This window comes from Phalacrocorax carbo, chromosome Z, assembly GCF_963921805.1.
Source record: "Phalacrocorax carbo chromosome Z, bPhaCar2.1, whole genome shotgun sequence".
Classification (NCBI taxonomy): domain Eukaryota; kingdom Metazoa; phylum Chordata; class Aves; order Suliformes; family Phalacrocoracidae; genus Phalacrocorax; species Phalacrocorax carbo.
Window position 1 is genome coordinate 45,708,227 of NC_087548.1, and position 27,907 is coordinate 45,736,133.

Sequence of the window (27,907 nt, forward strand, 5' to 3'; positions counted from 1 at the left end):
CCTCCAGCACAGTGGGTGAAGTGCAGATTTTTAAGATGATTGCTGAGACAGCCTGTGCAAAGGATTTGTTTTTGCAAGTGTTTGTGTGCATATGTGTGCATGATCCCTGTGTGTGGCCTCTGTGAATACCGAGTGCCATTTACCCTGAAGGCTCTCTAAACCACTCTCTCTGCCTGTGTAGAAAACATCTCCCTGCTGTAACTAAGCAGAATTAAAATAGTTATTTGTCCATTCTTTCCTTTATATACACCCACTCTGGCCCCCAGTGAACCTCCTCCACAGTTTTGCTGCATGCTTGTAGCAGCAGCCTGAGGTCCCCTCTTGTTACCACACAGGCACAGCCAGCTGAGAAGAGAAGAACAAGGCACTGGAGGCATCCCGCCACTCTCTGTCTCATACAGCAACCGCTTCAAATTCCTCTACTATACCAACACACACTGAAACTGCCTTTCCACGCCTGCTCCTACCTCCTGTATTCTATTGCTACTCCACTTATTACACCTCCCTCACTTGTGCCGCTCTTTTCCAGCACTTTTCACTCATTTAAGTCTCTCATTCCTTAGAGGCTGCGTGGCTGAGCTTTTTAGAGAGTTACATAAAAGCTCTGTTTGATGGGCCGTGAAAACACCACATTTCTCTAACCTATTAAGCTGTTCCTTCTAAATAAATAAGAAAGACAGAAAATAAAACCATCACAAACTAATAGCTCACAGAATCCCCCGCTTGACATGATGGCCATAAACCTTGGGAAGAGATTTGTTTAATTTCTTTTTTTCTCATGCGTGCTTGCCACTAGCAATCTACAGAGGTCATTTAGCTATCAGTGCAAGAAGTTTTATATTTCACTGTAAAGCCTTGTGTCAACAATCTCATAGTGCTATCGCTGGTTTAGAGTTCAGAATAAATTTTTTAAGTTTAATCAAAATGTTGCTGGCATATAAAGTTGACTGGCAAAAATAATCCTTCCACTTCACTGTTTGTACACTGAAAATTAATTTTTTCCATCTTGGAATCTGAGATAATTGTTATCCACTTTATTGTGACAAGTCAAAAAAACTAATTTCTGTTCCCGAGCACAATACATAGAATTTGAACACTGTCTTTCTTTTAATTTCAATATCACAAAAAGGGTGATTTATGCCCATTTTTCTCTGAAACTGTGATAGAGGGAAGATAAATGACTTTCACAATGATTTGAGAGCCTTGCTGGTCTTATGGCTTTCCATTAGCCTATATTGCTTGCAGTTTGGGAAGGCAGATTGCTCAGATTCTTTGAACATATTTATGTTACCCACCTCAAAGCTGCTTTGAAATGATTAAGCACATGGCCAGGAACCACATGTTCTTCCTCCTTCCAAAGCTGGGTGCTCATCGTATTTTACTACTACGTCAAACTCTGCACACAGCACTTATTTTTGTGCGTGAGGAAAAAAGAGCTAGAAAGCATGAGGGATCCACAGTCACCTAGGAAATTAGTACCAGTACTTCTACCTCCCAATACAGTAGAGACTGCAGTAGACCACAGCACCTGCCACTGAAATTGCATCAACGCTCTTGGTGGAAACCTAGTTCTTTTCACCATTTACCTCAAAGGATCCTAAACTTCCACTCTTCTCTTAACTTTTTGTAACACAGGGTGCACTTACAGATCTACATTTAAAGTGGTCTATGTCTGTGTACCTTTAAGACTGATGACACTTAGGATCTTTATTTCAGGCATTTCTCCTTACAGTCAAGAAGTGATCACACAGAGATTCAAGGAAGCATGGCTGTGAGAGGAGAGGCTGGTGCATGAAGAAGCAGAGTGGGACTGAACGTTTTTTATCTCACATTTGGCAAGTTAAATATGCCTTTCTCTTTGGGAAATTGTGGAAGAAAGGCACTCCAGTAATTACTTCCCAGTCATTTATGTAAACAATTTAATAATTAAAATAAAAATAACACAGTGGAGTCATCATCTGAAACTAGAATGCACTTAGTTTCAGTTAGAAATCCTTTTATGTGTGAAAGTACTGCAAAGAAGTAACTCTTTTTTTTAAAGTCAGAAGTAAATAAATCTCTCATCCATTCAGAACACCATCTGTGTGTTTCAATGCAAGAATGTAATCCTATGGAAAAGAAATAAAAATACAGAGTAATCTGTCAGACTAAGCTGTAGCCTTTTCTGGATACTGCACCATCAAAATTTTCTTATTTTTTAATTCAATTTTTTTATTAGAGACTCATATACAAGCTTAACTACCATGTTTCAAAATAAGTCTTTTTTATATTTGAGTAAATATGATATGAAGCTATTGATTCACAATGACTTCAGAACCCTAAAATGCCAGTTTTAGAGCTTCCCACCCCATTTATTAAAATTCCTAAAAATATTTTTGTTACATTTAGAGTAGTGTCCTACAAAGTAGTCCTGCTTCCTGACTGACAAGCATAAAGACAGACATTAACAATGGCATAATTTATGATCATAGAAAACAGCACAACAAGGAGCCAAGGACAAAATTTTGGAAGATGGTATTATATGCACTACAGTTTAGTGGTTTACAAACCTACAGCTTGCCAACAGTTGTATTTCATGATAAGTACAATCCATCTGGAGAGTAAGGTTTGATGATTTCTATTGTCCATCCATGTAAAAAATACTGGACAAAAGTAGTGCTGATGATTCAGCAGGTAGCACTCGTGTTTATACTGCAGGTTTGTAGCCTGTTACACTCCATTACAGCTGATGAGTATAGCTGCAGTCGTAGAAGATGCAGCATAATAAAGGGTCATTTTTGCTGTTCAGCCTGATAGGCTGTGCCTGCCAGTGTAGCCTGGACAGCCGATCTCACCCTACAGTACAGCCTGCTTTTTTATTGTCACCAGACTAGAACTGAAATGGCAAGGAATTCATTGCTCCTCCATTTGCAGCCACTGAGTAAGTACTGGGCTACTGCCTCAATGTTATACTGCTCAGCTTTTTGCTTCCAAGACAAAAACAAATAATAAAATGCTTTAGTTAAGGATTCTTACTGCTTTATGCAAGAGATGAGCCACTAGCCCCATTTTACTGCTTGCAGTAATTATAGTCTGTCATTTCCTCTGTGCTTTCAAATTGTTACTGCATTCTTCCCACCCTGACCAAAAGGTTGTGTAGCATTTCATGCACTGTTAAATAGCAGCTTCACTCCACCCTACAAACACCTGTATTTCATTGTTGGTGAGTGAACCGACCCATCCATTTTCCCTCACTGTGGAATGCACTTCATTAATTTTTTGAACAGCATGAAGAGTAGACAAGGGTCACACCTTGTATGCAAAAGCTGGCAACTGAAGCATTGTCTATCAAAACTCTTATCTTTAAGCTTTCCCACTTCTCTTATCTTGTCATGCTCCTTCAATACATCCATGCTACTTCAGCTGAGAGGAAAGTGCCATTTTCTGAGGCAACACCATAGCACCAGGAGCCAGGCATCCAGCAGGCACACCATCAGCTCTGAATTCCTTAGCTAGGGATGAGTGGGAGACATCTGGCTGTTCTTGGGCTTATTTTTAGTATAAAGAATTGAAATAGAACTCTCAAATTCTTTTCCTTTTTCCCCCCCTTATAGATGCAAAAAACCCCACAAAGGTAGACAAAAGCAGAGATGGTTATATGAACTATACTTCTTATATCCCTACTGAAAATAAAGTAGATAATTTCTTGTGCTATTATTCCTCATTGACTGCTTATCCAACAGTAGTTATATGGCACAAGCAAAGAAAAAGAAATCAGTATGGGTTCTTCATGGAAAAAACCACTTAATTTACAAAAATGGGCATAACTGTCATCCACTACTGTTTTGTGACTGACAGCATTCTGTCATGTGGAAGTTGTAACTGCACTGGCTTTTGCATCAAAAAGTGGCAAGCAAGTTACTTGTTTTTCTAACTTTCCTATGGTTGTGGTGGGAGCCCCAGCATCACTGAATGTGATATTACCAGCTTGCTCAACACTTGCTGCTACACTTCCTCGTGACTCCAGTCACGAGTGGTGTTCCCCAGGGCTCAGTGTTGGGGTTGGTCCTATTCAATATCTTCATTGATGATCTGGATGAGTGCACACTCAGTAAGTTTGCAGATGACACCAAGCTGGGTGGAAGTGTTGATCTGCTGGAGGGCAGGAAGGTTCTACAGAGGGACCTGGACAGGCTGGATCATTGGGCCAGAGCCAATGGTATGAGATTCAACAAGGCTAAGTGCCAGGTCCTGCACTTGGGTCACAACAATCCCACGCAGCGCTACAGGCCTGGGGAGGAGAGGCTGGAGAGCTGCCTGGAGGAAAAGGACCTGGGGGTGCTGGTCGACAGCCAGCTGAACATGAGCCAGCAGCATGGCCAGGTGGCCAAAAGGGCCAACAGCATCCTGGCTGGTATCAGGAATAGTGTGGCCAGCAGGAGCAGGGAGGTGATCGTGCCCCTGTACTTGGCACTGGTGAGGCCACACCTTGAATACTGTGTTCAGTTTTTGGGCCCCTCACTACAAGAAGGACATTGAGGTGCTGGAGCGTGTCCAGAGAAGGGCAACAAAGTTGGTGAAGGGTCTAGAGAACAAGTCTTATGAGGAGCAGCTGAGGGAGCTGGGGTTGTTTAGCCTGGAGAAGAGGAGGCTGAGGGGAGGCCTTATCGCTCTCTACCACTGCCTGACAGGAGGTTGTAGCGAGGCGGGGGTCGGTCTCTTCTCCCTAGTAACAAGCGATAGGACGAGAGGAAATGGCCTCAAGCTGTGCCAGGGGAAGTTTAGGTTGGACATTAGGAAAAACTTCTTCACCGAAAGGGTTGTCAGGCATTGGAACAGGCTGCCCAGGGAGGTGGTGGAGTCTCCATCCCTGGAGGTATTTAAAAGAAGGGTAGATGTGGTGCTTGAGGATAAGGTTTAGTGGTGGACTTGGCAGTAATAGGTTAGCGGTTGGACTCGATGATCTTAAGGGTCTCTTCCAACCTTAACAATTCTATGATTCTATGATGCTAAAAGCTCACTGCATGGCGCTGAGCTGCATTGTGCTGGTCCACCAGGTAGCTCTGAGGTTGCTCAGGAATTCACACTGAATTATGCACTGGGTCACACTGAAGGAACCTGAGGACAGTTTATTTTTTTAAAATGGGGCCTCAAGTTTTGGAAAAGGTTGGTATGCCATGTTCGGCAACACCATAGTTAGGCACTCAGTGAAATGACTGAGCTCCCACTAAAGAAACAAGGCTCGGAAGTTCAGGAAAGCACATACCAAAATTAAGTACAAGTTAGACCCCTGTTCTTCGTCCTGTGCTATCACCTCCCCTATCTGTCGCTATTTTTACTGCATTTATGCAGTACAGGTAAACTTTTATGGTTAGGAACGTGTAAAGTGTCTGGAAGGATGGAGTTAACTTTCTTCATAAGTGACATGTTTTGGATTTGTGGCTAAACTGTTGATAACACACCAGTGTTTTGGTTGTTGCTGAGCAGTGCCTGCAAAGTATCAAGGCTTTCTCTTTCTCCTTCTCCCTTTCTGCCCTCCCAGCAAGTAAGCCAAGAGTGGGCAAGAAGCCGGGAGGGATGCAACCTGGACAGCTGACCTAAATTGACTAAAGCTTAGCTTAGCTGCAGGCTGGGGTCAGCCCACCCCAGAATGTAATACTTAAATGAACAATTTAACTGTTTAAGCTAGCAGCGATTTAGAATAGGAGGTTCTGATTTTGATGAACCTGGAAGCAGTCACTGATGAAAGCAGAACTGCACCCACTTCATGGAAGAATCTCATACATCATTTAATCTAGCAGATACAAGCAACATACTTTAGAAAACACCAAATAATCAAAACTCACACTAGTTTGTCTTGAATCAGTGCATTATACATGTATTTTGTGGTTTTTCTCCATACTTTTCAGAGAATGGTTACTACTCCAGGGGGTCTTCACTCCAGGTATTAATAGCAGATCTGATTTGTGACTGAGAGTTCCCCTCACTCTTGGACTCTGACAGCTTATTTATTTATTTATCATTGCTACTCAGTGTTCTCTAGCTTTTTCTCTGTTTTCAGCTGAAGAGCTCAGAAGTGGTCTCAGGAGTGCTTTTTCTTCTCTATATACACTTTCCCACAGGCGCGGGCAAAAACCAGACCTCATCTGATGTGTGTTCTTCAAAGCAGCCACACTACAGCTTGGAAAAAGGCAGATCATCTGTAGTTTTTGTAGATAATTGAAGTACTCACCAAGAATTCAAAATAATTTTTATTAAGTGCTTTGAGTTTTATACTATACTTTTAATGTTCTATACATTTTATCTTGGGTTAATAGATATTATGCATTACTTAGAAAACAGAAATGGTGACAGGTTTTAATACCAGAAAACTGGCATTTAGCTAAATACTTCAAAGAGATGTTGTAACTTCAAAGATATCAAGCCATTTTTAACAGAAAGAGTAAGACAAGAACTATTTGGTAGTGTAGTAATTTAGAAGAAGTCAACTAGTCCTTGTAGCTCAATTAGAATGAATGGTGCAAAGGGTTAAAAAAAAAAGCAGCTTAAAATTGTGTTGCCTTCGGTACTCCATCTGGGAGTCTGAAGAGGGGTAGGATCAGAACTAGATGGATATGGAAAGAGAACCCAATTTGTCTTGATTGCTTATCAAAATGTTAAGATTTTGACTTCCTAGAGTAAAAAGGCACTGACTATACCAAGGGCAGCATCTTCAGAAAGTAAAGCTTGCATTCATTTGTACACCTCTCTGCCTTCCCTGAGAACAGACAGACATTCATGGTTCAGAAATATGCCCTCCTTCCTTCATAAATCTTATGCCCATAAAACAGTTTGTTAAAGCCCATGAGAAGTTCTCTTGAAACACTTGTAACAGCACTAGCGGCAAAAATGATGAAGTAATTGTCTCATTTAGTAAGATCCAACTTTTACTGCAGTTAATTTCTAAGGAGTCAGGAGCAAATTCAGCAAAAGGTTATATTTCTTGCTGCAATTTCTGCATAAATGACATAGGAAATTGGCTTATTTTATTTAAATGGATGTCAGATGTTGCTAAAAGACAAGAAAACTCAGTCATGGGAAACAACTCCTTAGTACAGCAGAGTACTCAGAAGGCTTGTCATAACTGCTGGCTAAACATGTAGGTACTGAATTCTCCAGCCAGCGAACAGAAAAAATTTCCAACTTCCAGCCCTTCAAAATCCCCTCTGGAGACACGTCTTACACCTCTAGGTGATTTGTGTCATTTCTGCATAGGGAAGGTCAATGTCCCTCTCTAATGACCTGGCTTAATACCCCATAGCATTTAGGACAATGGTGTCAGTAAAAAAAAATTCAACATTTAACAACAGGTCTTTATACACGTTATACCTTGGATAACTTATGATGGGAAAAAATAATTTTTATCGCACTGAACCCTATAAAAATTGTTTTAAAAATAGATTAATCATTGAAATTACTAATGTATCCCTCTGAAACACATTTCTTTAGGGAAAAGCTGGAATTAATTCTATCCCAGAATTGCCTGATTTTCAGTAGCAAAGAGCATTATTTTCTTTAACAGATTGCAAATTTAACTCTATGCAGACTCCAGTTTGGGTAACTGATGGAAGCAGAACCTATAGGGGGCCCAAATATGGGCACAAGTGAGCTAAAGTCATCATACTGGTAGGAATTCCAATTGAAAGCAGGCATTCTGGTTCAGCTGTTAGGGGCAGGCAGTAGGACAGGGACCATACTAAGCACCTTGCTCACCACACTACACAGCAAAATCTGGATATTAAAAATCTAGGGAGCCTGCGCCAAACTTGTATCTGTCACACTTTTAACACTTCAGAATTATTCTATAGGCCTCTTCTGTTCTCACTTGTCCTTTAAACAGATTCACCTCTGTTCATTTTAGCAGTTATTCCTATCTACTTTTTTTTTTTCTTTTTTTTTGTCAGGCTCAATGGCCACATCTTGAAGTTTCACCCAGATGATTTTGGTCCTGACACTGGCAAGAATTTACATACATCCTTAACTTTCACCAAAAGTAATTCTCCCATGAGTAACCCTGTTATCTGTCATACCACTTTTGCAGTTGAATCTCTATGTAAGCACTTGCAGAATCAAGGATATTGAAAACTAGCAAGCAGAGCCAGTTGTTTGTATTTAGAAGTGTCTAGCTTAGCTAGCACTAGATTACACTTAAGGAGATTTTAGGCCATGCCATGTTAACTCAGTATTTATCTTTTAATGAGAAATCCATTATTTCTTAAGTACAAAAGATGTTAGATATAATTCATGCAGATTCAGTAGGACGTTTGGTATGGTATAACAGAAATCAAATGGTGCATGGTTAACACAAGAATTGTAAGAAGTGGAAAACACTAACTAATCAGGAGAATATGAGTTATGCTGAAAGGGGGAATACTTGGCTAAAATAAAACCACACAGTGCAAAGCATTTATTTCTGAGATCCATTCCAAGAATAAATTCAGTATTTTAAAAAATTTATTACAAGATCACTAATAGGCATAAGGGTAAAAGCATTTGCTGTTGCCCCAGGTGCTGGGTGCCAACCATCCAGAGGAGAACCAGAACATCATGTCAGAATTAGGCAAGTTTGAGGATGGGAGCCATGGGAAGAACTCAACAGTACAAGAACATAAAGTCATGCATCTATCATCTGTTAATAGGAATTTCCCCTCTCCTTCCTTTTGGAAGTAGAACAGAAGGAAGGTGTACTATCTCTTATGCAGGAAGCCAAAAGAACTGATCTTTTAAGTGTTCCTGTGTTTGTGAATACAGGCCAGGTACCATACTCCCTGCAGTTCCTCTCCCCTGTGCTTCCCATTAGCCAATGCCAAACAATTGGGATAGGGGAAGGGAAAAGGAGAGAGAGGACAAGATGGCAGGAGCATTTTGAAATAAGGGTTTTATGAGTGTTTTTACATGAGCATGACCTAAGGAATAAATTTGAGCATAGCATGTCTGAGCCCAGTAGACTCTTGTGTGGGATGAGCACTCACATCAATGGCATTCCACCCAGTTTCAGCTGTGACTGTACCTCGGCTGTAGCCAAAGGAACCTCAATAGCCTTTCATGCACAGACAGAAGAAGCAGGCAGTTATACTCCCTGGCTGGCATACCCACTTTGTATCTGCTGCTGAACAAAAGGTCTCTGTATGAGGTCACTGTATAATGAGCCGCAGTTCAGTTGTAAATACATTTTCAATGTTTCCGTCCCAGTGCAGAACAAAAAGGAGTGTCCCAATTCAGGTCAACACTTCGCAACATCATCATTTGAGGAGAAAATTAATTTTTGTCATCAGTTGTCTCAGCATTGCTGTTTCATGGGAAGCAGGATTCTTGATACGTTTGACACTGGCTGTGATGTCAAATGCCTGTCATTGCCCTCTTTAATCATAATTGGTGATCTCTGCTTTGAGCTTTGTTGCATTTCAGCATACTCAGTGTTATGGGAATGAATCCTGGTTTGTTTGTCCTTCAAAATTACACTCTTTGTTTGCAAAGATTTGCTTTCCTCGGGTACTTGCAAGTATGTAAAATCTGAGGTGCAAAACACCAGAAAAAGACATGTTGGGCTAGGAACAGGAAGGTTGGTTTGCTCTTCCATAAGAAGACAAATTTTCAAATTGACCTACATAATCCTACCTTTCTGCAGAATGCCAGGTCAACTTCCAAGTCTGCAGGCTCATAACATGGTGTATTTTCACAGATACCTTCTGAATGAACTTTATATTTTGATTTTGAAACTCACTCAAAAAATACTGTATTTCTTCTAGTTTTTGGGTTGAAGTTTAGGATTTGAACTACTGCATGCTACCTTTTAAGCAGGTTAATACAATATACTTAGACAGTACAACTAAACATAAGGGTACAGAATAGGATGCCAAAATTAGATTTGTTTTCCCAAACACCACCAAAAAACAGAAAGGCTTTTTTTTTGTGAACTGAAGATTATAGGAGACTTCCTACTAATCGTCTAATTAAAGCTGTGAACTAGTATAAACAAAGTTGTATTTTCAGCTGGAGATGTTTACATCCGTCTCACTTCAACTTACAGGCAAAGCAAAATTAAAAGTTAATTTTAAACTATTCAGCTTTATTTCAATGTTTCTTCATCACAATGGGTTTTAAAGAAGCCTGCTGCATTAAAAAATCTTAACTAAAAATCTTTGGCATTCCCTTCTCCTTGTCTTTGTCCCCCAGTCTTTGGCACATCTCGGTTCTGCCTTTGCTCTCCTGTGCTCTTGTCTCTGGATGTATGTTGCTCCTGAAGTTTACAGGTAGATGCACAGAGGCAAGTGATCAGAGATTGCAGTAAGTATTATAAAGACCTTAGCAGTATCTTTTTTTTACTCCTGAAAGTGCTTACTGAATGTTTTATATGATGCTGGCCTGAGCTTGCAGTAGAAGTGAAAAATATTTTCAGATGCCACATTTCCGGTATCAGATAAGTCTTTGCAACTACATTGCTAAAATAAGGCACTTGGAAAATATACCCTATTGGGTTGCTAAGTAAGGAAACATACAGACAGATTTTCTTGGCAAATTCTAACACTAACATAACAGCACATTAACAAGGTACTTTATAGCAATATATGGCCAGGTTACTGTGCAAAATATTTAGTTTTAGAAACACCGGTACCTTTCAGTATAACCCTCCTGCTTCCTCAGTTCTGAGTGTTTAGCATGCTTTCACTTATTCTCCTCCTGGACTTCCAGAAGATGTCTGCACCCTCCCATGGCTCTAATGATCCAACCCCCTTTTCCACCTCTGGTGGGAAATTCCTAGTGCCTGAATATTACAGTTTCTTTGGAATTAGTTAGATTTTTCTTCCTTTAAACACAGACCTGCACTTCAGTGCACTGTTTATACCCAGGCATAATGGTAGGGTTTCAAACCTCTCACAAGGGGCTACCTCAAAAATGTGTAACCAGCTGACGCAGAACATGAAATATTCCCTGAGTAAACAGCCTGCTAACCTCCAGCACTGCTCACGCCTCACAATCATCAGGTCTAGGTGCTCCCCATCTCTTCTTTGTCTGAACTGATGGGTTCTGGCCCACCAGAGCTCCTTCTGATTACACAACTGATGATCAGCTGGCACCATGTCAAAGAAAAAGTTGCATGAAGAAGACTGCAATCTGCCTCTTCTGTAGCTGTGCTTGTATTAGAAAATGGAGGTGGGGAGCTGTGGGGAGCGGATGTCTTTTCCTCCATTCTCTGCTCTGGCTGGTCAAAGCAGGGAGGCTTCTGACTTCTGTTTTCAATTGAGATTTTATTTTTGTTTGACTATTGTTAAAAACAAAAACATCCTGGGAGGGAAAAAAGCTTTTAAAAGAACGTGGGTGTGGCTTTTGCCTCTCCTCTCTAGCTGGTGACACGGCCTACAAAACTGTACTTTGAACTTGCTTTTCCTGGGGGGAAGTGGGGAGCCTAGATGTCTCCTGCAGTATAAAAGATACTCTCGCCATAATCACAGCAACAAAGACAAGATCAAATTTAAGGATTTCAGAGATTTGTCAGGATGATTCATCATGATATACTGCAGAATTTAACAAGCCCGTTAGAAGCACTGATTTCTCTGATCCTGTGCTACTGCAAAAAAAACCTCCAGTAAGCATCTCTCTTCAATTTATGAATCTACACCCATTTACTATCCCTGCCAAAGAAAGCACAAGAGCTTTAATATTTAAGTATAACCAAAAAAAAAGTTAAAGGAGAATTTCAGCTTACCCAGCTGAAAGGGTCTATTTACAAGGGGCTCATGAACTCTAGTCTTTTCATTTGGTGAACTAAAAAAATCTTTATGGAACAAGATGTAGAATTCCAGAATTTCTCTTCTGGACACAGTAATACCACAGTTGTAGAAGTCTTACACCTTTTGTGTTTCTTCTAAGTTTGTTTCATAACAGAAGACTTCATAATCTTAAAATTGGGCTGGAATAGAGAAAAAAGAACGTCTGGAGCAAAAAAGCTCGAAACTTCTGTACTTCTGTGTTTCTTTCATGCATAATGCTGGAGTGCAAATAGGTCATATTAATGTCCACCTGACAGCCTGTTTTTGACAGTTATGTTTATCATTCAACTTTATCCAAAGCATGTTTTCAAGAGATTTCTTACTTTACAAACACAACTAAACTAGCAAAACTGAGCATTTGAAGCACAATCAAAAAATTACACTAACGCCAAAGCAAATAAACAAATACAATACCAAAAGCTTTGTTTTTGTTCTGCTAAATCATAACCTTATTTTGGAATGTGTTTTGTAATTTTTTTTTGTTTTCTTCTTATGACAAAGAAATGCATTCAGTAGAGATTTAATTCACTTTAACATGCTCTTTGGGAATTGTTTTGGAAGCTGATAGTAAGAAAATAGCTTTTTATCATAATTTAAAATTTTATTCTAATTCTACACATTTTTATAGCATTTTATTTATTAGGCTTTCATTTGGAAGGAAGAGAAAGGGATGACACATGAACTTATATGGCTTCTAACACAGATGTCGTTATTTTAATTTTTTTTGTTTGAAAAATACGTTGAGCCCAATTCTACTTTCAGTTGTAAGAAACAGTACCAAAAACCACTAGTGAAGTCAGTGGACTTCTTCTGTTTTTACAGGTATAACAGGCTAGGCTTTACCCATGTGTGTTTATGTTTTGTAATAAGTAGTATACACTTGAAGTATTAACATAAATAAAACCTATAAATAGCTTTATCTAGATATAATTGGTGCCTCTTAATTTATGACTAACAAAGAATTACAAATAGAAGTGTCTCACTCCTCAAAGGAACTGCTTGTTTTTCCTTTGACTTTAATCCTAATTTTACACTGAGTCCTTATTTTATACTTCTTGTGTTGAGAGGATTATGATTCCACCAAAACTATTTAAAAGGTTTTTAATGTATTTACAAAACCATCTAGGCTGTCATTCATTCCACAAGGTACTGTTTTCCCACCCATAAAGATACCACTCCTAAAAGCCATCATATATCAAATACTACTCCAATTTTTGGATTACCAATCAATTTCTGCTTTATACTGTGTCAAGTTAGTAGCAAGGTATTAATTTCTTAACTGAGGCCTTAACATGTAAAATTGCTTGTATACTATGCTGTACTTCTGTTTAGAATAATAAAATCACAGAATGGATTGGCCTGGAAGGGACCTTCAAATATCATGTAGTCCAACCCCCTGCTGTGGGCAGGGACATCTTTCACTAGATCAGGTTGCTCAAAGCCCCGTCCAGTCTGACCCCAAATACTTTCAAGGATGGCGCAGCCGCAACTTCTCTGGGAAACCTGTTTCAGTGTCTCACCACCCTCACAGTAAAGAGTCTCTTCCTTATATTTAACCTAAATCTACCCTCTTTCAATTTAACACCCTTGCACATTGTCCTGTCACTACAGGCCCTGGTAAAGTCTCTCTCCATCTTTCTTATAAGCACCCTTAATGTACTTAAAGGCCACAATAAGGTCTCCTTGGAGCTTTCTCTTCTCCAGGCTAAACACCTAACTCTCTCAGTCTTTCTTCATAGGATAGGTATTCCAGCCCTCTGACATTTTCGTGGCTTTTCTCTGGATCCACTCTAACAGGTCTATGTCTTTCTTTTGCTGGGGACCCCAGAACTGGAGACCACAGTACTGTCTGAAGTACTCGATGTGGGGTGTCACCAGAGGAAAGCAGAGGGGTAGAATCACCTCCCTTGACCTGCTGGACATGCTCCTTTTGACACAGCCCAGGATACAGTTGGCTTTCTGGGCTGCAAGTGTGCATTGCCAGTTCGTATGTTGTCTTCATCTAGCAGCATCCTAAGTGCCTCTCCACAGGGCTGCCCTCAATCCATTCATCCACCAGTCTGCATCGATACTGGGGACTGCCCCAACCCAGATATAGGACCTTGCACTTGGCTTTGTTGAACTTTATGAAGTTCACACTGTTCCACCTCTCAAGCCTATCAAAGTCCCTCTGGGTGACATGCCTTCCCTCAAGCGCATCAACAACACTACTCAGTTTGGTGTCATCTGTGAACTTGATGAGGGTGCACTCAATCCTACTGTCTATGTCATTAATAAAGACAATGAGTAGTACTGGCTTAAAACATAGAATCATAGAATCATAGAATGGTTTAGATTGGAAGGGACCTTTAAAGGTCATCTAGTCCAACCATCCTGCTGTGAGCAGGGACATCTTCAACTAGATCAGGTTGCTCAGAGCCCCATCCAAACTGACCTTGAATGTTTCCAGGGATGGAGCATCTACCCCCTCTACGGGAAACCTGTGCCAGTGTTTCACCACCCTCATACTAAAAATTTTTTTCCTTATATCCAGTTTAAATCTACCCTTCTTTAGTTTAAAACCATTACCGCCTGACCTATCACAACAGGCCTTGCCAAAGAGGTTGCCCCCATCTTCCCTACAGTCCCACTTTTAGTACTGGAAGGCGGCAATAAGGTCCCCCTACAAAATTCTCTTCTCTAGCCTGAACAACATGAACTCTCTTTGCCTGTCTTCATAGGAGAGATGCTACAGCCCTTGGATCATTTTTGTGGCCCTCCTCTGGACCTGCTCCAACAGTTCCATTGTCCTTCTTGTACTGAGGACTCCAGTGCTGGACACAGAACTCCAGGTGGGGTTTCACCAGAGCAGAATAGAGAGGCAGAATCACCTCCCTTGACCTGCTGGCCACGCTTCTTTTGGTGCAGCCCAGGATATGGTTGGCCTTCTGGGCTGCGAGTGCACATTGTTGGCTCACGCCCAGCTTTTCATCCACCAGTACCCCCAAGTCCTTCTCTTAAGGTCTGCTCTCAATCTCTTCATCTCCCAGCCTGTATTGATACCCAGGGTTGCTCCAACCCAGGTGCAGGATCTTGCACTTGGCCTTGTTGAACCGCATGATGTTCTCACAGGCCCACCTCTCCAGCTTGTCTAGGTCTCTCTGGATGAGATCCCATCCTTCTGGCATGTCAACTGCACTGCTCAGCTTGGTGTTGTCTGCAGACTTGCCGAGGGTGCATTTGACAGTCCCACTGTCTATGTCATTGATGAAGATATTAAACAGTGCTGGTCCCAGTAGGGACCCTTGATGGACACCACTTGTTATAAATCTCCATCTGGACATCGAGCCATTGACCTCTACTCTCTGGATGCGACCATCCAGCCAGTTCCTTATCCACCCAACAGTCCACCAGTTTAGAGAGAAGGATGCTGTGGCAGACCATGTCAAAGGCCTTACAGAAGTCCAGATAGATGACATCCATAGCTCTCCCCTTGTCCACTGATGTAGTCACTCTGTCATAGAAGGCCATTAGGTTGGTCAGGCAGGACTTGCCCTTGGTGAAGCTACGCTTGCTGTCGTGGATCACCACCCTGTCCTCCATGTGCCTTAGCATAGCTTCTAGGAGGATCTGTTCCATGACCTTCCCTGGCAGAGAGGTGAGGCTGACAGGTCGGTAGTTCCCAGGGTCCTCCTTTCTACCCTTTTTAAAGATGGGCACAATGTTTCCCTTCTTTGAGTCCCCAGAGTCTTCACTTGACTGTCATGACTTTTCAGATACCATGGAGAGTGACTTGGCAACTGCATCAGCCAATTCCCTAAGTACTCTGGGATGCATCTCATCAGATCCCATAGACTTGTGTACATCCAGGTTCCTCAGACGGTCATGAACCTGATCTTTCCTTACAGTGTGAGGGGCTTTATCCCCCTGGTCTCCATCCTGCAGTCCATCAGCTTGGGAGGGGTGAGGACAGAGGTTACCAGTGGAGACTGAGGCAAAAAAGTTGTTGAGTATCTCAGCCTTCTCTTCATCTGTTGACACTAGGCCACCATTCTTGTTCATCGGGGTGGGGGTGTGTGTACACTTTCTTTAACTTGCTTTTTCTGGCTGACACACCTGTAGAAGCTCTTCTTGTTATTCGTTGCATCCCTTGCCAAATTCAGTTCCAGCCACCCTTGGCCCTCCTAACCCTATCCCTCCACAACTGGGCAGCGTCCCTATACTCTTCCCAGAACACCTGTCCTTGCTTCCACTGCCTCTGCAGTTCCCTATTGCTCTTTAGTTTGACCAGCATGTCTCAATTCAGCCATGCTGGTCTCTTCCTTTCCTTGTCTGATTTCTTACACCTGGGAACTGAGAGCTCTTGAGCTGTATGGAAAGTGTCCTTAAAGATCTGCCAGCTCTCTTCTGTTCCCTTGTCCCTGAGGACCATTTTCCAGGGGGTCCTGCTGACGAACTCCTTGAAGGGCCGGAAGTCCGCTTTTGTAAAATTTAGGGTCTTGACTATACTCCTTGCTTTTCCCATATGCCTCAGAGTGTGAACTCCACCAATGCGTGATCACTGCAGCCCAAGTTGCCTCCAGTCTTGACATCACTGATGAGCTCACTTGCATTGGCGACCATCAGGTCTAGTATTGCATCCCCTCGGGTAGGGCTGTCTATTACCTGGCTAGAAGTTATCCTCAGTGCATTCTAGGAATCTCCTGGATTGCCTACAGTTCACCGTGCTACTTTTCCAGCAGATGTTGGGGTGGCTGAAGTCCCCCAGTAGGACAAGAGCCTGCGAGCACGAAGCCTCCTGCAGCTGGAGGAAGGCGGCTTTGTCAGTAGGCTCCCCTTGATCAGGCAGCTTGTAGTAGACAGCAACCACAAGGTTCCTTTTGTTGCCTCTGTCGCTGGTTCTTACCCATAAGCTTTCGACCTGTTTGTGGTTATTCTCCAGGGGCAGCTCTTCACACTGTATCGATTTCTTGCTGTAGAGAGCAACACCTCTGCCCCTCCTTCCTCGCCTATCCCTTCTAAACAGCCTGTTGCCATTGATAGCTACATTCCAGTCATGGGATTCGTCCCACCAAGTTCCAGTAATGGCAATCAAATTGTAGCTTTCTAGCAGCACAGTAGTTTCCAACTCCTGTTTGTTTCCCATGCTGTGTGCATTAGTACAGAGGCATTATACCCGAGCTGTGAGCTGTGACTCCTTATCGGAGCATGCCTTGATAGCCTTGAGGTGTTTTATGGAAGTTTCCCTGTTGGCTTCTACTACCTCAGGAGCCCCCAGCTCCTCAAAACCCTGAGGGACACCACTTGTTACTGATCTCCATTTGGACATTGAGCCACTGACTGCAACTCTTTTGATGCAGCTAGTCAATTCTTTAGCTGTCGAGTAGTCCATCCATTAAATGTACATCTCTCCAATTTAGCTGCAACTATGTTGTGTGGGACTATCAAAGGCCTTACAGAAATCAAGATAGATTACATCGTTGCTCTTCCCTTACCCTCCCCAATGCAGTCACTCCATCTTAGAAGGCCACCAGATCAGTCAGGTGTGATTTTCCCTTTGTGAAGCCATGTTGCCTGTCTCTAATGACTTCCCTGTCATAGCTTCCAGGAGGATCTGCTCCATTATCTTACTGGGTAGAGAGGTAAGGATGACTGGTTGATAGTTCCCAGGGTCCTCCTTTTTACCCTTTTTAAAAATGGGTATGAAGTTTCCCTCTTTCCAGCCATGGGGACTTTGCCTGACTGCCATGATTTTTTACCTTGTGCAAGCTATAAATACCATGTGACTGATAGTCTTCTAAAGTTACTCTGCCATCTACACCTTACATAGAATTCTAAGGAAATCTTATAGTTCTCATCTATTTATAAGAAAAACATAAACCAAAAGTTGTCTATGTCAGTGAAGAGTCATTTATTCTCAGTCTCCATTTAGAGTATACATCCTTCTATTTCTGCATAACTTATTGCATTTCCTTATTTAAATGATTTTCTGTTGCTTACTATGATAAATTTTTATCTTTGTCCTCAACCAAAAAATACTGGTTTTGCAACTAGATGGAGAATCAGTTCACACTGTAGCTTTAACATCTGTAATTATCTCCCTTGTTTTCCTTCCCTATAGTTTTTCTTACTTAAAAAATAAAATCGTGTAGGCAGGATTACCTTTTCCTTAGGGTGGGGACTCCCATTGCTATAAAAACTGAACTCATTTATATAACACCTTTCAGTAGAAACCCAGGGAACAGATGATCTGTATCCCTTGTTCCTAAAATCAGTGAGCTTGGAATGCCTTTGGGGACAAAAGGTTGAATAATAAGTGCATCATCAAGTTATGGCATTAGAAGAAGGAACAACTTCAGAAACTAATGCTCAGACATTACAGAATTTCTAACCTCCACACAGTAAACTTAATGTGAACAGTTATGCCTACAGGAGTATAACTAGGTTTCTAAGTAGTTTGTGTGTCATAGAAGAGGTTTCATATTTTGAGCTAGCTTGTCTTTTAAACGAATGTCATAATTTAGTCCTGGTTAAGATGACCGTAGTAATCCAAACAGGAGGTGTTAGGACCAGGAGTTCCTATCAGAGAAATATAATCATGATCCACCAAAAAGATTACGGATATCTTGATCACTGAGTCCATGCCAGGGTGCTTTGTGCCACAGATGTTTCAATTCAGTTAATGAAAGTAGTATGACATACTTCCACATAATGGGATTAGATATCAATTTAATAACACTAAATATCCTACATTATCAGAAGATGTTCACTTTATGAACAGGAAATCTGTTTGCAGGACAGAGCTGCAGCAGAGTGAGAAGTTATGCCATCATGGAAAACTCAGAATTTTTTCAGGGTGCTAGAGAGACACCTGAAATTGCCAACTACGTTGTGCCAGAAATTTTTTACTATTAGCGTTGAAGACTGATCAACAGCTCATGGCAATGGTGATGAGAGCTTGGAAAACTTTTTCTGATAACATTTTTGTATATCACAAAATCCTCATTTGAGTGAAAAGTACAAAATCCTGGACTTGAAACAAGAAAGACCTGCAACACAAGTTTTAAATTAAATTGGAAAGATGGAAGAAACCAGTTCATAATAATTGTTTGGACTCATTCAAGTTAATTTAGCAGATATATGAAGATGAACAGGAAGGCTGAGGACACAAAGGTATTCTGAAACAAAGACGGAGAGGAATAAATCACCAAACTGTCAATAGAATAAGGCAAGAATGGAGTAGAATATTTATTACTAAAGGGATTTCTGATGGTTAATGCTAGCCTGGTGGGCTAACTCTGAATAAAAAATCATAAAAGTAATACTTCTGTCACAGAAAAGTGAGAAAGGAAAGAGCTAATAGCGCTGGCAGCACAAAATTTGCCAAACGCTGGAGACAAATGCAAGGTAAGATAAAAACAGGGGCTCAATTCTCTGTGCTTTTTTGATACAAGACTATGGGTGGCAGATAATACAAGCTAGAGATGTTGGGGGGGCCTTTTGTCAAATAAAAAAGTCAGGTATTGACAGTGCCTTGATCTTGTCTCTAGATAACCCATCTCTTCTCGTTCTGTCCCTCATTGCTTCCACAAGGCATCATGGTCCAAAAATTGCAGCCATACAATAATGCTTTTAAGAATAGAAGATAAATCTGGCTCAACTAGATCAAATAATTCCACAATAGTCTTATAGCTGCATTTTAATAATTATTTTTGTCTCATAACATTAGCAACACTGTAGCATTTGGGGTAAATTTCTGGTATAAGTGTATGTAAAAGCTTAAGCATTAAAAAGCACATGTGGAAGTACATGCACTGTCAACCACAAAATTTTTTCTGCAGTAAACAGTTTAGGGTGAATAACCAACTGCCCCATGTGGGTAGCACTGTAGCGGGCTGCCACAATTAGTACAGGACATATATAATCACATGATATTTCCATTAGCAACATGCAGTACAAATACAGAGTGAACACTCCTAAATTCTTTTTGCAAGCAGTAAAATCTGAATATGTCTCATATTTTCCTGTTGTTGCCATCCAGTTTTGCTGTGTGCTTTATTCCACAGATTTTATTTTAAAAGACATATTTTTACTTGCACTGCTGTTAAGTTGCTATACAAATGGAAAAATATTTCTCATTTTGGAAACTGCAAGCATACAGTAAGTATACTGCCTACTAAGTTCTAAAGGAGTCATTTTCTTAAGAATTATATATTACTGCCTGCAAAAATCAGGTTGATTACTACTGATATTTCAGCATTCTTGATGCATTGTTTAGATGCTCTTCTGAAGTTAAAATTACACTGCAGGCCTGTAATATTTTCGTTTTGCAGGTGTAATGGGAAAAAATAGTTCTGCAGCCTTTATTATCAAAGCTTACATTGCTGTTCTTGGTCAATTCTTTAGCTTATTCAAATACTTAAAAGAACTGTGTATTTCATTCTGAATTTCCTTAAGAAAATCAAGATCAAAACATCTCTTCAGCAGATTCTTAAGATAGTCCCATGAAATTTAGTGAAACTCACAGCAAATGTTACATACACGGATAAAACAAATTTTGTTTTTAAACAGTTCTCAGAATAATAACTAAAATTTCATACCTGGACAAATATAAAATGTGAGTTCATACAGAATGAATAGTTCTCCCATTAATTGCAATTTAAGGGTAAATGAATAAAACTGGAAAACAAAGGCTCTGAAAATGATTGTTGGGCTAGATCAACATAGGTAGATGAATTATTGAGAAAAAAATTCAGACAAGGAGGCTTTATATCTTCTGCAAAATTATAGTTTGTATCCTTACTCTAACCTCCTAATACCTTCATCCCCATATTCTACCCCTTTCCTGCAAAGTCCGTATACTGTAAATTGCTATATGTCTTAAACCAACTTGTCATATTTGGCATTAGTTTAATTAGTTTTGGCAAATGCTTTTTGGTGACTCATGGGAGAGTTCTTTTGGTCTCTTTACTAACAGATGTACCATTTCCTGTGCTAAAAGCAATGACAACAATGTCACATGGCTATAAAATTGTAGGAATTTGCTACTCAATAGTCCAATAAAAACAACTTGCTTAAAAATAAGACAGAGTAGATAAGATGGAAAATACACATCAGCAGAAATGTTTGGTCATAAAAGATTTGATCCTTTGTCACTTACCTAAACTTCATATGTTGAACCAGAATTCCATAGTATACGAAACATTAACTTGGTGGCAAAAATTACTTTGTGTGAGAAAGAACCTCACTCCATTGCACAGAGCTGCCTCTTCACATTACATGCATGGAATAAAATGGACACACATAAACCACTGTCACTTTATCAGCTCTAGTAGAATTTGCTACATGTTCCCTTGTTTATCCTGGTTAAAGTGTTCTGATATGAAGGGTAGTTTCTGTGGAATCATACTAGAAGACCAGAACATACTCCACAACAATTTCTAAATCATGGTTTACCCACTTACACATCCTTACTCTCCTTCTCTGCTTATTTTATGCAGCAGAAAAGCCCCCAAAAGATACAAAAATAAGTTAGAGTCTAGTGACTAGGATATGGCAGTTTCTTTTAAAGATCCCCAATGTACCCTCCCCACTTGCAAGCAGAGGGGGATGCACCTCTTCTGGGGTAGGTGAGAAAAGGGAAGCAGCACCTTGCCTGCATGCCATCTTCTTGTTCCAGAGAAGGCCGTGGAAAAGGTCACCAGGTCCTTCATGGACTGTCCTCAAGCCTTCAGGGAAAGCTACTTAAACTATCAGTGACTGTAGAGAGTTTTCTGCCACACACCACTCACAACTAATGGTTCTGGTAAAGTCCCACAAACACAGGCATACATTCTTCATTAATTTCAATCTGCTTTCCTAAACATTCTGAGATTTTTATCTCTTTTATCAAAAAGCAGGAAAATCCTGTAAATCATCAGGAGGAGAGATTTCCATGTGAACATCTGTCTGGCCATTCTGAGACATTTTTGAGATGCCTGTCCTATACAGCATAGACAAGACCATGTGGCTTGTGCCTGGCTGTAGTACACAAATAGCATTTCAAGGTGTGGTACAGATATCTAGATGCAGATAGAAGGAAAAGACCCACCTGCTGTCACTAAGCTGTTGATTTTTAGCCATAGCTGAAACACTTCTAGATAAATCAAGGGAAAAAAAAAAAGTTAATGAAATACTCTTTGAACCATTTCTCAACCAGCTTCAATGACTTCATTCCCCAGTGCAATTAATCTGTCACCTTTATCAGAGTTGAATTCACCAAAACAAAACAAAAATGAAGGGAATGTATTCATCACTTAATTACAACTAAAGGTTCAGATTTAGACAAGCTGCCACAGGGAGATGTAATTTGCACATCCTAATATCAGCCAACCCTCCTATGCCAGAGGGGGCAATTCATCACTGTGCAGGGGTATTTGCTGTTTCGTGAGAGCTCTGCTGGCAGTAGGCTCCAAGTCAACACCTTCGTTAGACATCCTAGTCATGCCCTCTTCCGGACAGCGTTATCCACTCCTTCAGCAGCCAGGAGTACCTAGGACTCTACACCAATATTATTAACCAGCAATCTGCAGCTGCAGCTTCCCAGCATATCACAAAGTGGGGAGAAGAAAATTCCTCATCATTAGAAACAAGACTTCTTGCCACATATATAAGATCACATGCACTTATTCTTTTAATCCTTAATGTCTGCATATATGAGGATAAGAAAGATAAGTTCTTAATGAAAAGGTGGACTTAAAGGCGAGACTGCAACTAAAACTAGAGTTGAAATGGTCTCAAATGTATTTCCTGAATCACCTTATCTTATGTTTCTGTGGTGCTTACCACAGATTCCTTCTTTCCACCTGTTTTGTATCCTGCAAAAATTAAGAGATTAAAAAAAATATCTGTTATAGATAAGGCCCATCCTGTAATATTTATTCAGGCCTCAGTCAAATTTTTGTATTTCTCACCTAATGCTTGAATATTTTCATGATGTGTTCAGTATTTAATGAAATTTTTGTAGCCCCATCAAACTCCAAAATGTGGAAAATCTTTTCAAAATAGAATCACAGAAATTAGATATACAATGTTAGGGATTTTTGTCTAAGAGTTTCTTTTGTATTGAATTAAGGCTAATCTTGACTTCCTTTATTTGAAGACTTTGGACACTGTTTAACACAAAAGGAGTTATTTTGCTAATAAAGAAAGCCTACAGTGATCTTTACATTACCTGTGATACAAAAAGCTCCCACCACAGCAGAAAGCAGTGTCAGATTTTAAAAAAAATTCTTGCAATTTGAACTGTCATCAATGATAAGCTCTTCCTCATCAGCCACAGGGGAAAGCCTTTCATGCTAAGGAAAGCAAGCTGAGTATTGATTTCCAGGTTAACATTTTGGTGGTATGAACTGGAGATGACTAAGCACGATTTTAATAAAGCAATAATATCTCATGTCAAAGGACTTCAGAACACTTTAGGAGACCAAAAACTTCAACTGGTAATGATTTAATTTCACAGTGCTAATGTAGGTCAGTATAATTGCCCCCCTTTGGTGACAGATAAAATGAATGAAGTTATGATGATCTTTTCTGAGAGACGTTCCGGGATCCTGGATGTTTCTGTGGGCACTTAATCTGGAATTAAGAATGCTTTGTTGATACAAAAAAGAGGGCCTGAGTGCCTCCTGTGGGTATTAATGTGTAGTTAGATCAGTATCTAGTGGAATGACTTGAATCTTGGACAGTAATTTAGCCTCTGTTCATGTTATTCCTGTTACCTTCTCATGAATTTGTAGCTAGAGAGTTAAAAAGATGATTTTTACAAAATTCCTGTCAGTACTACAGAGTTTGTATTTTCTCCAATGGACTTATATGAATATTCATTCACTATCATCACCACTGAGCAGAAAAACAAAATAGAACGTGTTTTATCCTCTCCCTGTTAAAAATCTAGATCACACTTCTTACAACTAAAGGCTAAACTTTTAAAATCACATACTTCATTAATGCAGGGTCATTATAAGTGAATGTTATTGCATTCTTTCCGTCTTTCACATCTACTCAGTAAACAAAGTAAATACAAGTCACAGGAAAAGGATGTGTAACTTTAACAGTAGTTAAAGAAAGGATATAATTTTGTATCTTCATTACTGTTTAAATAACACACTAGGTTTTATATAAAATACATAATAAGCTTTGCTTCTCACCAATTTTGAGTATTTTTATAGTGCATATCTTTTACATTTTTCCTTAGGAAATGTTTATGTTTCCAACAATATTGAAACTTGTTCAGGATGGCCAACTAATTTTTGTATAAACAGTAAAAATTATCATGATAAATCATTCTGGAAGTCTGAATTACCACCCAATGTGTATCTTATTTTTAGATGTCATTACTCATGCATTTCTATTTTTTAGATATACTTTTGGCTTTACTTTCAACTCTTACTCCACAACTCAGCTTGACTTGTCTGCCATTTTTGTATGTCAACTGAACCAAACTGCAGTTCTCTCTCTGACGGAGCAACATCTTAAAATTTTTGAAAGTATAGCCTTGTTTCAAATGGTCTTTGCTCCTGAAACCTTAGTGGGTCTACTGTGGAGAGGTAAGGGGTTCCTAAGCAATATACCCTGCCTACAGCTTTGGGCAGTTGTTAGCAATTAGGGTCAACTGTCTGCTCCCCTGTCCCAGGGAAACTGCACCAGTGCTAATAAAAACTCTCTAATGCCCTTTGGATTTTATGTGGCAACACAGTTTGAGAATGACAGAAGATAATGGTGGTATGTATATTCAATCAAGTAACATTATTCACCAATGTAGGTGAAAACAGAATTTCCATCAGTTTCCTACTAAAAGTGGCAGCAGATCTTACCTGAGGATGGGGACTGTGTTGACAATCTATCACAGTATTAGGCACTAGGGATAATACTGAGACACTATGGCTTCATAGTGATTAAACACTTAAAAAAATTAAACTTGAAAGCACAGGACAAGTCACTGTTCTTGGTCAATATAAAGCGTAAGTATTTCTACTGTATATTCAGTTAACAATGAAGAATTTTACCTCTGCAAAATTTTGAAAAGTAATCTTTTTAATTCCTAGTGTATGGCTCATAATAGATGGGAAAGATGTTAGCCTCAATAGTTACCTAATACTATTTTGCCCACCTTGTTGGATGATCAAATAACAATATAATCTATAGTTTTTAAAGAATAATGAATTTGGGAAGGTGCATTTGAGCATATAGATGCACTCACAGCACATACAACACAGACAAATGCTTCACGGCATATTTCTATAGCCAAGAATTCAGATGTCTTCTGTATTTATCAGATCCATTCAGTGAAAAGAAAAAAGAAATCATCATTCCAATGATACTTGTCATTAAACGTCACTCACACACGGTTGTGAAAGGTATGCACAGCACTCTAAAATGACACTGAAGAAGAGTACAGATGTTTTAACTGTACTTTCACTCTTGGCAGGTCACTGTGCGTACTTCTTTCTTCCTTCTTGACCTTTCAGCTAATACATATGGCCTCCAGAGCAGCTCTCTTACAGCTCTGTCCCTTCTTGGAGACTCCAAGTCCAAAAGAAGCACAAAACCCCAAAGTCTTTCACCCCTTTTGGGCTCAGACTTGCATTAGACTCTCCACTACTGTTAGACACTACAAATGCTTCTATCCTGCCCAGGTTCAGGCAAGCCTAAGTTGGTTTTTGGCAGCTAAATAAGTAATCGTCTCCTATCAAGTTCTACCTTTCCACAGGGAGCAATCTTCCTTAGGTCCTGGCAATTGGCCAGTGCTTTTACTCCCACAGTAACAGACCAAAAATCCTGTGTTCTTTCCATTCTTAAAGCAAAAAAAACCACCAACCCAGTTCTCAGCTTCTCCCTTTGAATCCTCCAAGAAGCTTAATATTGGTCTCAGTCACTCCAGAGCTAAGACCTCTTGAGGCTTGCCATGTATCTCTTATGTAAGGGTGGTAAGTCCCAACAGAGTTGTCTGAACCTAGGAATGCCTAATTCAAGAAAAATTAAGATGGGGCGCCTTTTTTTATAAAAGAAAGAGATGTTTCTACTGGAGGTGAAAAGAAGACCACATCATCAGGCATGGTTCACACCATAGATTTTGAGGCAAATAATTTCAAGAAGTGTCTTAAAGTATATAGACTGCATTTATATGTTATATACAAACATACTGTGAGATTGTGCAAGAAGGGACTCAGGAATAAGCATTCCAAATACTTCGTTGTACCAAGGGAATTACAAAGACATGTGGCAGTAATTAGAGCAAACTGCTTTTATCCTGGTGTTAGCTGAGATAGATAGGAAAGCTCTAACAGATAAAAGTATAGGTTCACAGGGTAGGTGTACAAAGGCAACAATCTGATAAGATTTTCTGATACTGTGATCATTGCTTGCTATTCCAATCCTACTGTAAAGTAGAACTAACACATAAAGGTGGTCTGGGAAGCTGTAACTCTGTGCCAGAAATCTGGCAGCATAGAACTCCACACACAGCAACAACTCCATACTGCACAGTAAGATCCACCTATACTGGCATTTGTTGACACCAATGTGCTGATTTGCTAACAGCTCAGTTTTTACTATCAATGTTTATTATGTAAAACAGTGCTTCAGGCTGTTGGTACCTTCCATATCCAACTTACTATGTATGTTGCAAAAAAAAAAAAAAGAACCTCCACTGTAGCTACCTTTTTGTTTATTTTGCTGCTTACTGAAAGAATTACTATACATTGGCTGTGCCAGCTCCACTGCAGATCACAGGATTATGTCACTGTTGATTCTTCAATGCAATTGAATACCTTATATGCATGCTCCTATTGGTGGACAACTCCATAATGACAGGTACAGTAGCATGAAGTATTGCAATTTTAAGAACAAGTCCTGAGAAGCCAGGAACATTACTATTAAACATTTTTGCCAAGCTATCCTACTTCCGCATGACATGCACATCTTTCAAATAGAAGAATGCAGCCAGAGGTTTAAGTAATGGCCCCCCAGTGTTGGCTGGCTCCTTCCTATATGTGATGTAACTGTGAATCATAATATATCATAAAGTTACTCAGTCTTAGTAACAGAACAGATTATTTTCAAGCATTTTGTGAATCTGTATAGAAAAAAAAAACCAAAACAACCCTTATAGAGTGAATGAAGTGTTTGGGGTATTCTTAGCCAATGAATGATTTCATACAGATCAAAGCAGCTCCTCACCAACAGTGCCATGCCCTATTACAATTCATATTTACAACATCCTGCCTATATATTGTGCCATTGCAGACTCCACTTTTCAAATAAGACTAAAACAGTACATTATGACCAGTGATGATAATTAAATAATTTACTACCCTTTTTTTTTTTTTTTTTTGCAAGAGTTGGCATTTTTGCTATGGCCTTCTGACCAAAATCCAGTCAAGAGTATCTAATTATCTGATACTTACTGAATATTTCATTCCATTTAATTAGCAGGATAATATATGGACTTCCTGACATATGCTTGGTTACAGCAAGGAAGTTCTAAGCACAGTTGAGGAAAGACATATATATTAAATGAAGCCTTCGCTTTCTGTGATCTGGTATTCATACAGTGTAATGAACGGCTTTCTCAGGAGAAATTTATGTCTGCTTCTAGTCTGTGTTCCCAAGAGAGGTCCTCGAAACTGGTACATCAGAATAACTCAGGTTTATGCCCTCTTTTCCTCAGTTATCCAACACTCGTGGAAGCAGATGCTAGCTTTGCAGCCCATATGTGATAGGATTATTCTACAGTTAGATATAATGTACCTAATCACAGAATCACAGAATGGTAGGGGTTAGAAGGGATCTCTGGAGATCACCTTGTCCAATCCTCCTGCTTGAGCAGGGACACCTACAGCAGGGGGCACAGGACTGCGACCAGGAGGGTTTTGAATATTTCCAGAGAAGGAGAATCCACAACCTCCCTGGGCAGCCTGTCCCACTGCTCTGGCACCCTCACAGGAAAGAGGTGATCTTTCATATTCATACAGAACTTCCTGTGTTCCAGTTTGAGCCCATTGTCCCTTGTCCTGTTGCTGGACATTACTGAAAAGAAGCCGGTCCCATCCTCTTAACACCTACCCTTTAGATACTTATAAGCATTGATAAGATCCCCC

At 40.0% G+C, this 27,907-nt stretch overlaps 1 long non-coding RNA gene across 1 annotated transcript in view; it reads right to left on the bottom strand.

Annotated features, from left to right (window-relative positions):
- LOC135310663 (uncharacterized) overlaps nucleotides 1-27,907 on the bottom strand; it is a 96,372-nt gene that overhangs the window by 49,272 nt on the left and 19,193 nt on the right. The gene's annotated exons all lie outside the window — the stretch shown is intronic.